Below are 12,737 nucleotides of genomic sequence, written 5' to 3'. Positions count from 1 at the left end.
ATAGCTGAACAAAAAAAAATGGGGGGGGGGGGGGTTGAGGGAAAGTGCAAAATTCCTGAGAGCAGTAAAAATTTGTCTTGCTCCATGGATTATAGCAGCATGCAAACTGTAGCATGGTTTTATGGGGAGCTCACATCACATTTATAAATAACTTGACTCAGCTTTTATTCATCATTATTCCTTTTAATAATAAAACAAACGACAAGAAGACAAAAAAATCGCTGCGTCTTTTAAGCACAGAGGCAAAGCTAACGACAAGGAGCGTGATGGATTACGTTAATTTTTCAGTAATAAAGGTTTAAAAAAGACAATTTTGACTAATCCACCCTGCCACGTGGAATAAATACACCTTTGTGTTCCAAGTGCTACAGTTTATACATGAATTATTTTACTTTCTTACTTACTTACTGTCGCTTGTGAGAAAGAAGACTGGTGGTGCAGGCTAATCTCGCGACATCTGATACATAATAATCGGTAATATCATCAAATCAAATCATGTTTTAGGTGGAAGGTCTTGTGTTCTTATTAAGAGGTGCAACCTCTCCCTGGACCCCGCTGTAGTCCACAGTCTGTATAATAGGAAGGATGAGGGTGTAAAGAGTGGGAGAGATGGGAGTTTGACCATAGTACAACAAATACCTGTTTGGCCATGGTTCAATGAGGACTCAGTATGTGTCAGGGGACTGGTGCCTCTCACCAGCTCCTGTCTGAACATATAGCAGTTTAAACAGGAAGCTGGTATGCTGTCCACATGTGGAACAAAGCTCCAGGACAGATGAATGGACACTTTCAGTGACCGTGACAAGGCAGGAAATGTGCAACACCCATACAGGTAAGAATGAGTGAGGGTGATAATGTGTGGGTGCATGAGAACGTGTGCAGCCCCTCCCGTTTAGATGCAGCCTCTTTTCATCGTTAAGCATCAATAGATGTAAATATTTTCCCAATTTTGACCACATCATTTAGTGCAGGGGTCTTCAATGTTTTTCAGGCCAAGGACCCCCAAACTGGGCAAGAGATGGGGCAGGGAACCCCTACGATATATATATATATATATATATATATATATATATATATATATATATATACAGTGTCAAATTGTGTTTTATATTAAACTGGGCCTAGTGCCTTGTATAAACATAGCTACCCTGTTATTGTGCAATCAATACTAAGCCTATCAAATATTACAAGGGTTCATTTATTCATGTTTTTAATTAAACATGTGCAAGGTATAGTGTGGCCATGCCCTTGCCATTTATAAACATACATCTGGCATACAACACTGAGCTATTAAAGTAATTCACAGATTCATGTTTTTATTTTAAACATGCATGTAGAAGAGACAGTGAATCCTCAAGCCATCTGTGGATGGCACACATATGCCCACATTAGTGAGATGTCGGACCCTGATGGGTAGCACACAACTTATCTAATCTTGGACGGATGGAGGTTGTCCGGCAGAGGGTCATATCAGCTTCACAATATGTTGGAAGCATGTAGATGTGTATTTAAAGACATTTCAATTTGTGGGGAAAAAATTAGTTCGAAAATTAAAAAAAAAAAAATTATACAAAATTTAAAAAATTGTCTAATCAACCAAAGATTTCATCAGGAAACAGGGGGTCGTGGACCATATATATATACATATGCAGCTCTTTGAAGTGCTGAGTGTGTGTAATGCCGATGTACACACGCACACGAGCAGGAGACAGTATAGGCATGTACGGGCGTGCGACCTATTCACATAGTGTCTGACCTTACAGAGGTCAAATATAAGAGAGAATGATGAATAATTGAGTGATTGTTTATAAATAAATAAAAAGATACGTAACATTTGAAATGGAGAATACATTTTTTCACACATATGACAGCTAAACCTCTGTGCAAACTTCACAAATGATTTAAAATGTAATGTCCCTATCATCACTATAGTGATTGAAGGCAGCGTCTTGACTCATGCATCACCTCCATTGCTCCCTCCAGATATCGAATGAGTTAACATTATAATCCCCACTGGTGACACAAAGGCCCCACGTTGCTATAAACAAAAACTACATTGGATTAACACTAAACCTTGTTTGTTCGTGTAAGAACATCTGGTTCTCTAATCTAATCCGCACCAAAATAAACTGCTCCTCGGTTCTCAGGATTTATTCAACATGTATATTATTTAAAGATTGTAAATATCCTAATGATAAATATGACAGCTCCTCAATAGTGGATTGCTACCCGCTGGCTGGTTACAGTTTAGCTAATAAACTCTGCTTCCTCAATGTTAGTGGATGGGACACAAACCAAGCTAAAAAGTATAATGACAAATTAACAGCTCATATTCCTGATGAATTTGGTTGAATTAGTTATTTGATGCCATGAGAACTGGATTATAGGTCATGATTCCCAACTGAGACAAAATCGCTTTTGGTCGAGCGCATGTATCGAGGGTTGTACCGCGGCTCCATCTCCCCGATCACTGCTGCACAGACTATTGCCGCTAATGCGCAAGATGGCAGTTTTCGTATTCCAGGATAGTTCGGCTTCACTTCTGAACATGGAAGAAGTGGAGACTGGTCGTCCAGGTTTACTTACGGACTATGGTTTGGATTCACACTGGCAGAAAGCTACAGCTACAGTAGCTCTGACAGTTTTAAATGGAAAAAACATGTCACACTGCAGCCTTCACGTCTCTGTGCCTCGGTTTCAGCAGCTGGTGCACATCAACAGTTAACCAACTTACGACAAAGTGCTATCAAAGTCAATACAGTTAACAAGGACATATTTCCAAACCCCTGCTGCAACGTGAACTGCTGGTTGTGAGGTGAAAATCCCCTCAAAGCTCGCTGGCGACCTGCAGTCAGACCTGTTCAGTTTGACCCACATTAGCATCTTGTTATCAGCAGCCAGTTTCACCATAACATCTGTGGTCGTCAATCATTGACAGGAGGAAACATCTGCCCTCGTCGAGCTGGTAAAAGAGAAACTGAGACAGACTGAGAGTGGGAGTTAGAGCTAAACTGCAATGAGGAATATTACTGTTGTAAAAGGACAAATGCTTTAGTGATAAGTCTAAAGTTGCAGGAGATAAAAACCCGACTGAGATGGTTTTATTGTGGTAATTATTAGAGGAGTGTCCAGGTACAGATAACCCCAGTTTCTAAAGTTGTGATAAAACGTATGAAGAGGTGACTTTATGGCACTTATCTCTGTTCTCCTTCAGTTTTTGTTTTTCACATTGAGCATTTGTCAACTGACATGTTTGCCTTATGCGTGTCCCTTTCCCTCCCACTCATTGGACCAGAACTGCCTGTTCTGGGCCAATGGGAGAACAACATGCACATCCTGCCTCCAAACGTCTGTCTGCATTATTTTCTCCTCCTCGCTCGAGTCTGTCTCTTGGTTTGACGCAGGCCTTTCGGGTTTGCCTCTCCTCACGCGAATCCTTGCATTTACTGTAATCAGAGGCACGCAGAGATAGGCTTGTGCTGAGTTGACAACAGTAAGCAAGTGCCACCACAAAATAGTACACAAAGACACAGCCAGAGAGGTGAGCATGGGAGCAGATAAGGCAGGCGACCAAACAGAACAGATGGATTTTAACGGGCCGAACCAGGGGGATAAATAAACTGAAGTCCGATACTTCTTTTGCTTTTCCTGAAGCCGACCATCCTCCATCAGGGGACGAAAAAGTGTATTTACAGTCACAGAGAAGCTGGATGTGTGTCTTCCTGCATGCTTTTGTCTGAGAGGGGGGGGGGGGGGGGGGCTCTCTGACGAATGAGCATCACCACCCCTCTGCTTATTTGTGTTTCTGTCTCCAACCTTACGCCACTGCGCCGGCAAACAAATCTATTCGAAACTTCCCGTCATGAACACAAGACAAGACCTGTTTTGGCTAATACCAGGAGCAGAGTAGACTCATGATAGTCCAAGGCCTTGGTGACCTGCACCAAACACTGCAAAAGTCCCCCTCTCCACTAAGTACTAGTATTAACATGTCTAAACATGTCTGCATGTATAAATGATGAGTTCAAAGCCACGCGGCGCATACGCACACCCACGTGTCCACTCTCAGCTGTTTACACCAACATACACTGTGTTTAATACCGACAGGAAACTTTCTGACACCATAATGTATCACACTTGGACCATAGGAGGACATTTAGACCACAGGAGGACACTTGAACCCCAGAAGGACACAGATTTCCATTGGATTTACCCACTGACTCTCTGATGGAAATTACAATATTAGGCGGGTATTTGGTCATAAACAACAGTATTGGACTAAAGCTGAGAAATGAATTGTGTGTTGTAGTTAAAAAATTGACTAACAATTTTGCTCATCAATCAGTTATTTAAAACATTATCTGGTTACAACTTCTCAGTTTGAGGGATTTTTCTACTTTTCTCTGTTTTTTACATCATCTTTGTGTATTGGACAATTTTTCATGGACGTAAAATTACCGCCTCACTGCCACCGCAAGCCAATCAAATAGCTGTTTACATCCATGTCTGTCCAAATTCGTATTCTATAAGTAATGAAAACTTTGAAGGAATTCGAGGTATAAGGAACGTACGCGGATATCTTGAGTTGTGCCCAAAAACCTTTGTCTCCTAAATTCTAACCAGAGGGATTCTAAGTGAATGTTTGTGCCAGATGTAGTGAAACTCCGTCGAAGCATTCCAGATAAATTACATTGACCATGAAACTTGGAACATTTGACCACCTAAATCCAATCTGTGAGTTCAACCAAACCTTTGTGCTAAATATGAAGAAATGATCTCACAGCGTACCGAGATATTGCGTTAACATGAGCTGGACAGATAGAAGGACGACCCCAAAACATAATACTTCAGAGTGGTCAACAGCTTTAGCTGGAAGCATTTTAAAAATAAGTATAAGTAGTTGAGTTTAATTGCATAATTCAAAATGTTCATCTGATCATGGTGTTAGATGAAAAGTCACTTACAGTTCATCCTAAGGGGAAATTTAATGTGTGGACTAAGTTTCACAGCATCCATCCCCTTGTCAACCCCATGGGGACACAGGAGGAAATAGCTAATGATTGGACATGATTGTGATTAGGTTACATTTCCTGGACACTATAAATATATGTAACAATACATAAAATTGCTTCAGAGCTACAGTATTTCAGTCAGGATCAATCAAAAGGACAACAGACAAGACACAAATGGTCTTTTAAGACCAGAGACATTTTCTTCAAATTTATGCACAACATCGCCGTATCATTACTAGAATGAAAGAAATCGGTTTTATGTGGGTATTATTGCTCTGTGTCAATCAATTTCCGCTCAGCATCAGAGGCACGCCGCAGCAGATACTGTATCAGACAGATAGAAACATGTTCTCGCTCTGACAGAACACAACAGTTACATGTTTTCGCCCCATACAGGGGACTATAAGTCGTAGATTACAGGACATAAAAGTCGACCTTGGCTTGACCTACTGGGACTGTGAACCATTCATTTCAACATTTCTCTGTGTTAATTGGGCTTAAACAGTGGTCTGTTTACACACTCCCTGATAACCCTGACAACTACAAGGATTCTGTGTCACTTAATGGGCCTTGCACTGTGGACACAAAAATGACTTTTGTCTAAACCTGTTAGTTTAGTGTTTCTGTCCTGGTGCTGTGCATAACCATCCATCCATCTTCTGCTTATTTGGGCTCGGGTCACGGAGTAAGCTGGCCAAGTAGGGTATCCCTGACTTCCCCCGTCACGCTTTCCAGCTCTTCCTGGGGATCCCAAGGGTTCCCAGGCCAGATGGGATACGTAGTCCCTCCAGGGAGTTCTGGGTCTACCTTGGGCCGACTGGTTGGGCAGGCTTGGGAAACCTTCAACGGAAAGGTGCCCAGGAGGGTCCTCTTTCCTGTTAAAAATACAAATTAATGTTTTGATACGTTCATATGTCCAGCACCCTCCTATCATGCTATTGTCTCTGTTGTCAAACAGGTGTAGTATAACTGAGCCAAAATTCCTATTATTGTTAAAAATGAACCAGGGCGCAAAACACAGTAAAGCCACCAGGACTCTTAATAAAAATGAAAAATTGCACCCTTTAATACACTCCTGACCTTGTGGTAGTGTGAGCTCTTCTTGCACCATGCACTTTACAGTCACTATACATCCATTCATTCATTATCTATACTGCTTATCCTGTACGAGTCGCAGTGGAGCCAGTCCCAGCTGATATTGGGTGGGAGGTGAGGTACACCGTGGACAGGTCACCAGTTTATTGCAGGGCAAACATGTAGAGACTAACCACCATTCACATTTACATTCCCATTCACAATTTAAGACAATTCAGGGACTAACTCCAATCTGCATGTCTTTGGACTGTGGGAGGAATCTGCATTGTCCAGAGAAAACCCACACAGGAGGGGGGAGAACATGCACTCCTCATAGAAAGACACTGGCTGACACCAGGATTCGAGGCAAGGAACCTTGCTGTGAGGCAACAGTGCCAACCACTGCATCACCATGCCGCTCTGGTCACTTCACAGCAGCTGATAAATCCTCACATAGTTGTAAACAGCAAAGCAGATTCTGAGGTATTTCCCCACCCTGATTTCCAGAAACATATAAACCCAATTTAATTGATGAAAAGGTTTTATTAGTTAAAATCTATCGCTTTATTAGTTATAACCTATCGTTTTAACGTTCGCAAACTCTTTTACTGGGCCTGCATGTAAAAGCAAACTGAATCAACTAGAGAGCAGCTAATTGTGTGCAGAAGACAAAGTGTTTCTGTGTCCCGATCAGACACAATACTGTTACTGTAAGATCAAAACAACTCAAACGACAGATCATTTGTCTCCTCTCACCCTCACTGAACTCATGAGACATACTGTATTTCTTTCATTCAATAAACACGGCCTAACAAAACAGCATTATTTGAAAAAAAACAAATCTGCCCATCAAAGGATGACGTTAGTGATGCATATGCTCACAGGGTGTGTTCCTCAGGCTGCACATGTTTACGCCTATTACAGAGTAAAGGGCAAAGATCTGTACAAATGCCTATACTGAAATACAGAAACTGTTCCTCATCCTGTTAACATGTGACTGATGTCATATGAGACATTTAACAGATCACCCACTTACGATTACGGTCAACTTTGAACGAAAGCTTTGTATGTCGCTTTTATGACCTGTGAAAATGTACGGAAACAAGTAATTTTTCTCATTACACCAAAGATGAGCAAGCACTTCATAATCACTGAGGTTTATGATAGAGAATATGAATTGGATGCAAAGTTAATCTTGATATAAATGTTGGAACACAGAGATAAAGGGTTGAGATAATGTTGTGAAATGTTTTGTTTTGATTACACAAGCATGTTGCAGAACAGAAACACTGCTCTTTGTGTTCGGGACCATATGATCTGTTGAGGTCACTGATGAACCTCCAGCCCACGGCGTGACCTCACTCATCCCACAGCGCCTCCTCTCTGGCTTCTAACGTCTCCTGCAGCTCAGACATGAGGAGAGAGCATCGACAGAAACACCCTGCTCACCGATTCAGCCTTTTGTGGAGGGAAGGCTTGAAATGAATCCGTTAACCAAGTTTGAGAATAGCTAGTGAAACTGGCAAAGACTTGTCAGAGGATAACTTTATATAATAATAATTATAATAATAATAATAATAATAAGTACAATCATGATCATAATCATAATAATAATAATATAATAATCACAATCATGATCATAATCACAATAATAACCATAATAATAACCATAATAAAAATCACAATCATGATCATGATCACAATCATAATCATAACCATAACAATAACCATAATAATAATGAATCCAAGTGGTTCAATATTCATGTTTGAAAAGTGTATTCAGTTGCATCATATTTTCCTTATCCACTTTTCCTCAAAAGTGCATTTGTGATTCTATTTTTCTTCCCATTCCATTTCATTTCCACAGTGACCTGTTGTGTTGTTAGATAATCACAGCTCTTGTCCTGTGACTAAGCAGAATTTAAAAACATAATGGAATGAATTTAGAGACATGGGACCATTGACGTGCGGATTACGCTTCCTCCGAATTCAACATACTCCTTTCTTCCCTGATATTAGTAAGGGAGACAATGATCTATACAACCTAATAGGCAATCCAGTAATATGATTTGGTATGCTGATTTATTTATATCTTTTCTACATATACAAACTATGCTTTGCATTTTCCCTCATTCTCATGTCCCTCTGTTATCAAACCAACTCATGTTCTCCCCTTGTGTAAGTGGGGTTTCTCCAGGTTCTCCAACTTCCTCCTAAAATCCAAAAACAGATTGGGGTTATGTTCATTGCAGACCATAAATTGGGAATGGTTGTTGGCCCTTTGGTTTGCTGACAATCTCTCTTTTGACATTTCAAAAGTGTTGACAAATCTCACATGTTGCATGCAAAAGTTTCAAAACTATATATTGGGTCAAGCTAAAAAAGCACTCCACATCTTAAACATCCCATAATGCAACTCTGTGTCTCTCTAGCCTCTTCTCCACTGATTTTGTCTGCATTGGGAATGGATAAAACCAGCATTCACAACCGAGCTAAACACAGGGGTTTATTGGCTACTGCTTCTATCACCAGTGATGGATACATAACACCGAATGGATGTGCTAATTTCTTCTTCTACTTCTTTATTTTGTCCGTCTAGACGCTGACACACTCTATTACTTCATAATGCAGTCTGTCCATTTAAGATATGCATTTTACCAAAACTGAGTCACAAAAGACACTATTCAAACATTGTTAACTTTAACATGTGTTAAACAGATCAGTCTATTTATGGCCATCAGAGAACATGAATATCCAGAGGGCTTCCTGGTCCTGTCTTCTTTTGTACGCAGGCACCTACTTTCACTCTAATCATCCGTTTGTCACAGTGTGAGACAACAGGTCTGTACACACACACAAACACACACACACACACACACAGTCAGACACACACACACATACAGACACACACACACACACAAACACACCTTAAACTGGATGGGCCCTTACTTTGAAAATCAACCTTGCTCAGAATGAATCAGGCTCATTGTCTCACCACTGTCAAGTTGCCAGTTAAACTAAAACAGAGACAGTCTTGTGCTTTTTATAATCGATAATGAATCCTTCGATTCGCACAGAGCACAAACCACCCAACCTACCAGGGAGTGTATTGGCACTGCAGGATAAAGAATAAGTCTGTAAACAGGTCAAATTACTTTGAATCTAATTCCATCAAGAAATTACATAGTATAGTGCTATAATTAGCATGAACAAAACAACCTAAGAAAGGCTCTCAATACAGGCTTCAGGATTCGAAAGGTGAACTAACAGGCTGTTGTTTAACCTCCAGGCTGCCATACTTCACAGGAAGAAAAACATTAACAGTAAACTCAGTGCAGCACCTTCCCCTGAGGCCTCCTATAATTTATGGCTAAGATATGCTATTCAGCAGGTAACACCGGTTTTTAGACATCTCTCTATGAAGGGAAATATACAAGTTTAAGTGGGGAAACATTAGTTAAGTTTAAATATCAAATGACCCATGCTATGCAAGTAGATCTTTGTAAGCTCTGCAGTAATGATTGGGAGCTTTGTATACATGTTACCTGTTTTAGCTCAGAATGTGACAGAAGTATTAATCTATCTATATAATCCATAGCACTTATACTTAGATGGTCACAGTGCTGGCTGAAACCAATCCCAGTTGACACTGGGCAAGAGGCTGCATCCTGGTCATCACACAAAGACAAACAGTTCACACCTATGTTTAAAGAAGCATCTCCAATCAAGCTGAATGACTTTGGAGTGTGTGAGAAAGACATGGGGAGAATTTGCCAGAACCTTCTTGCTGTCAGGGCAATAGTGATAAAAGTGCTGTTTATTTGAATGTGAGTGACACAGGATAGGAATTAAGATATATTAAAATAATACAGAGAACACCTGCAGACATGCAGAGAACTCCACACAGTAAGGCCACAGCCAAACTGGAATTCAAACCCGGAAACTTGTTGGGCAACTGGTGCATAAAAGATCATGTTAACACCATTCAGTAATGTTGCTAAAGTGCTAAAGTAACTCTTAGGGCTCTTTCAAAAAGTCGTGGATAAGAGTTCCTCTCCTTAAAACTGCTATAGAACAAAATCTATATTGCTTTTATTATATACTTTTAATTACTTTTTGTTCACTCTTGAACTGAGATCAGTCCTGATCATGATTACCAAATATTCACGAGTTCTAGGATTTTAACCCCTTTGATTTCCACAGTTTTCTATATAAAAAAGCATTTAAAATGTTTTTGATTATTTTCCATGATAATGAGATTACTTTTGGAGGGTTAATACATCCTGGTACTGTATGCGTAGTGTTTACACAATGTAAAATAGATTTATTACAGGAACAGATATACACACAAAAATACACACTTTTGGAAAATGTCCTGCCATATGCATTAACATTATTATAACAATAAAACTGTAAAGGTTAGAAATGTCCTCAAGCTGCCCTCAGGGTTCAACCTGTGGATTCTCCCCTGGTATTCACACTTAAAACACACACACACACACACACACACACACACACACACACACACTCACACACACACACACACACACACACGCACACGCACATGCACACACACACACACACACACACACACACACACTCACGCACACACACACACACACACACATACAAACAAACACACACGCACACACACGCACACACACACGCACACACACTCACGCACACACACACACACACACACACACACACACACACACACACACACACACGCACACACACACACACACAAACACACATACACACACACACACCAACCAGAAGCAAATTAGTTCACTTGATTGTGCAGGTTTCCTCCCTCCCCAGTTCCCTGAGAAGCTCAGAGGGAAAAAAGCACAACAGAAACATATAACAATGGGTCTAGGAAACAGATCTTCAGTCATTTCACGTGCAGTCAAATCAGTGTACGCTTTAAAAGTTAAAAATAGCCCCTTTGCAAAGGGATGGCATTGGTTTTATTTAACAAACAGGAAGAACACACTGTAAACAAAAGGACGTTTCTCTGACGGGCAGAAACTTCAGAGTTTTTTTTTCATTATTGTGCTTTATCATTAAAACCACAAGCTTCTTATTTTACTCATATTTACAACAGCATCCATTATTTCTAGCCATAATAGCAAAAACACAGATTAGACTATGAATCCGAGCAGCTTCCTGCAGTAAGGTCAGAGGTCAGAGGTCAGAGCAGTGCTACCTGTCTTCTGTAAGGACCCTTCACAGCGGACAGATGTTTGCCATCATGACAAATGTGTTTATAAGTCAAACATTGACATTGCACTTGCTCAGAGGTGTAAGTTGATGTCCCTAACCCATCTGTGAAAACAAATAGTTCAGACCCCAAAAAAGGTTTGAACTCCTTAGGTCGGTCTTTAAAAAAAGTGTATTTTAACATGTTGTCCTTCATGCTTTCTAGAGCAGCTGCAGCATCAATGTATCTATGCGTATGTGTGTGTGTGTGTGGGGGGGGGGGGGGGATGTGATGGCTGAGAGTCATGGAACTGAAATGAAAAAGGTCACAGCTTTCTGTTAAAAGTCTAAGGCCCTACTGAGAAACGACTGCAAAAATTATTGAATATTATCTGAATATTTTAAGAAACTTTACCAGATCTTCAACAGTTGTGTTTTTGGTCCTTTTTCACCCAGAAACTCTGGTCTTTCCAAGATCTTCTAGATTATGTCCTCCCTTGAGACTTTTGGCTACCGATTGGAACATTAATGCGTCCAGAGTGAATAGTGCCTTATCTGATGCGGCTCTCCCGGTTGTCTTATCTGGCCTGCCCGAAACTCCGGAAGTCCCCTTGTATCCCAGAGGGCCTTTCACCAGACCACCGTGATGGCCTCCACCAGCTCTACAGTGTACAGTATATGGTGTCTCTGAAACACAGGACAACATTTAGAAAACATTTATCTGTTTGGTGTTATGGAAAATAATATTGACGTTAAAATTTTGGGGCTGCTTTGTTTCTCTTCAATTGTATCGCAATAAGGGAAAACACACATTCCTTAAAAGGGTTGATGGTTGTATCTAATCATGTGTGTGTCTTCCATTGACAAAAACTTAACAGCACATTACTGCTGATGGAATGTATTTGCTACATGAACTTACATTGGAAAAACAGGATGAAATTATTTCATATCGTTATATCACATCATTTTGCAGCTTTATTGTTTTCCTTATTGCATTCTGTTGTGATTTATATCCCTTACTGCAGGTGACCGGGTCAACTGCTGCATTGGGTGTTGTTTCAAAGCAGGAATGAGTGTTATGTAAGAACCGTTGTATGTCAGGACCTTAAGAACTTGTAATGGTGTTCATCTCTTATCTGTCCGTGCCCACAGAGATACCAGCACATCAAGCCTGCCAGTATCTGTTTATTCCACAATACAGTTGCATAATAAAGAGGAGGTCATGGGATAACATTTTGAGGAGTAGTTGGCAAGTTTTGGAAATACCCCTCTATGATTTCTGGCAAAGAGTGAAATGATAGGATTGATGGTGTAGTTATTTCGCTGGAACCTGCAGCTTGCTCAGCAGACAGAAATGGAGATCCAGGAAACCGAGCACTATACGAAGCCAACGAAAAGCACTGTGCCACCAACGTTAACGGCTGGTATCTCTTTTGTTTAGATCAG

At 40.5% G+C, this 12,737-nt stretch overlaps 1 long non-coding RNA gene across 1 annotated transcript; it reads right to left on the bottom strand.

The window, feature by feature from the left end:
- Positions 1-5,205: 5,205 nt before the first annotated feature.
- On the bottom strand, positions 5,206-12,737 carry LOC133962185 (uncharacterized). Its single transcript, XR_009922088.1, has 2 exons — positions 11,707-12,737; positions 5,206-5,887 (listed from the first exon to the last, which is right to left on the bottom strand). It is a non-coding gene; the product is annotated as an uncharacterized LOC133962185 (long non-coding RNA).

The sequence above is a fragment of the Platichthys flesus genome, chromosome 10, assembly GCF_949316205.1.
Source record: "Platichthys flesus chromosome 10, fPlaFle2.1, whole genome shotgun sequence".
Classification (NCBI taxonomy): domain Eukaryota; kingdom Metazoa; phylum Chordata; class Actinopteri; order Pleuronectiformes; family Pleuronectidae; genus Platichthys; species Platichthys flesus.
This window is presented reverse-complemented; position numbering and strand designations above follow the sequence as displayed.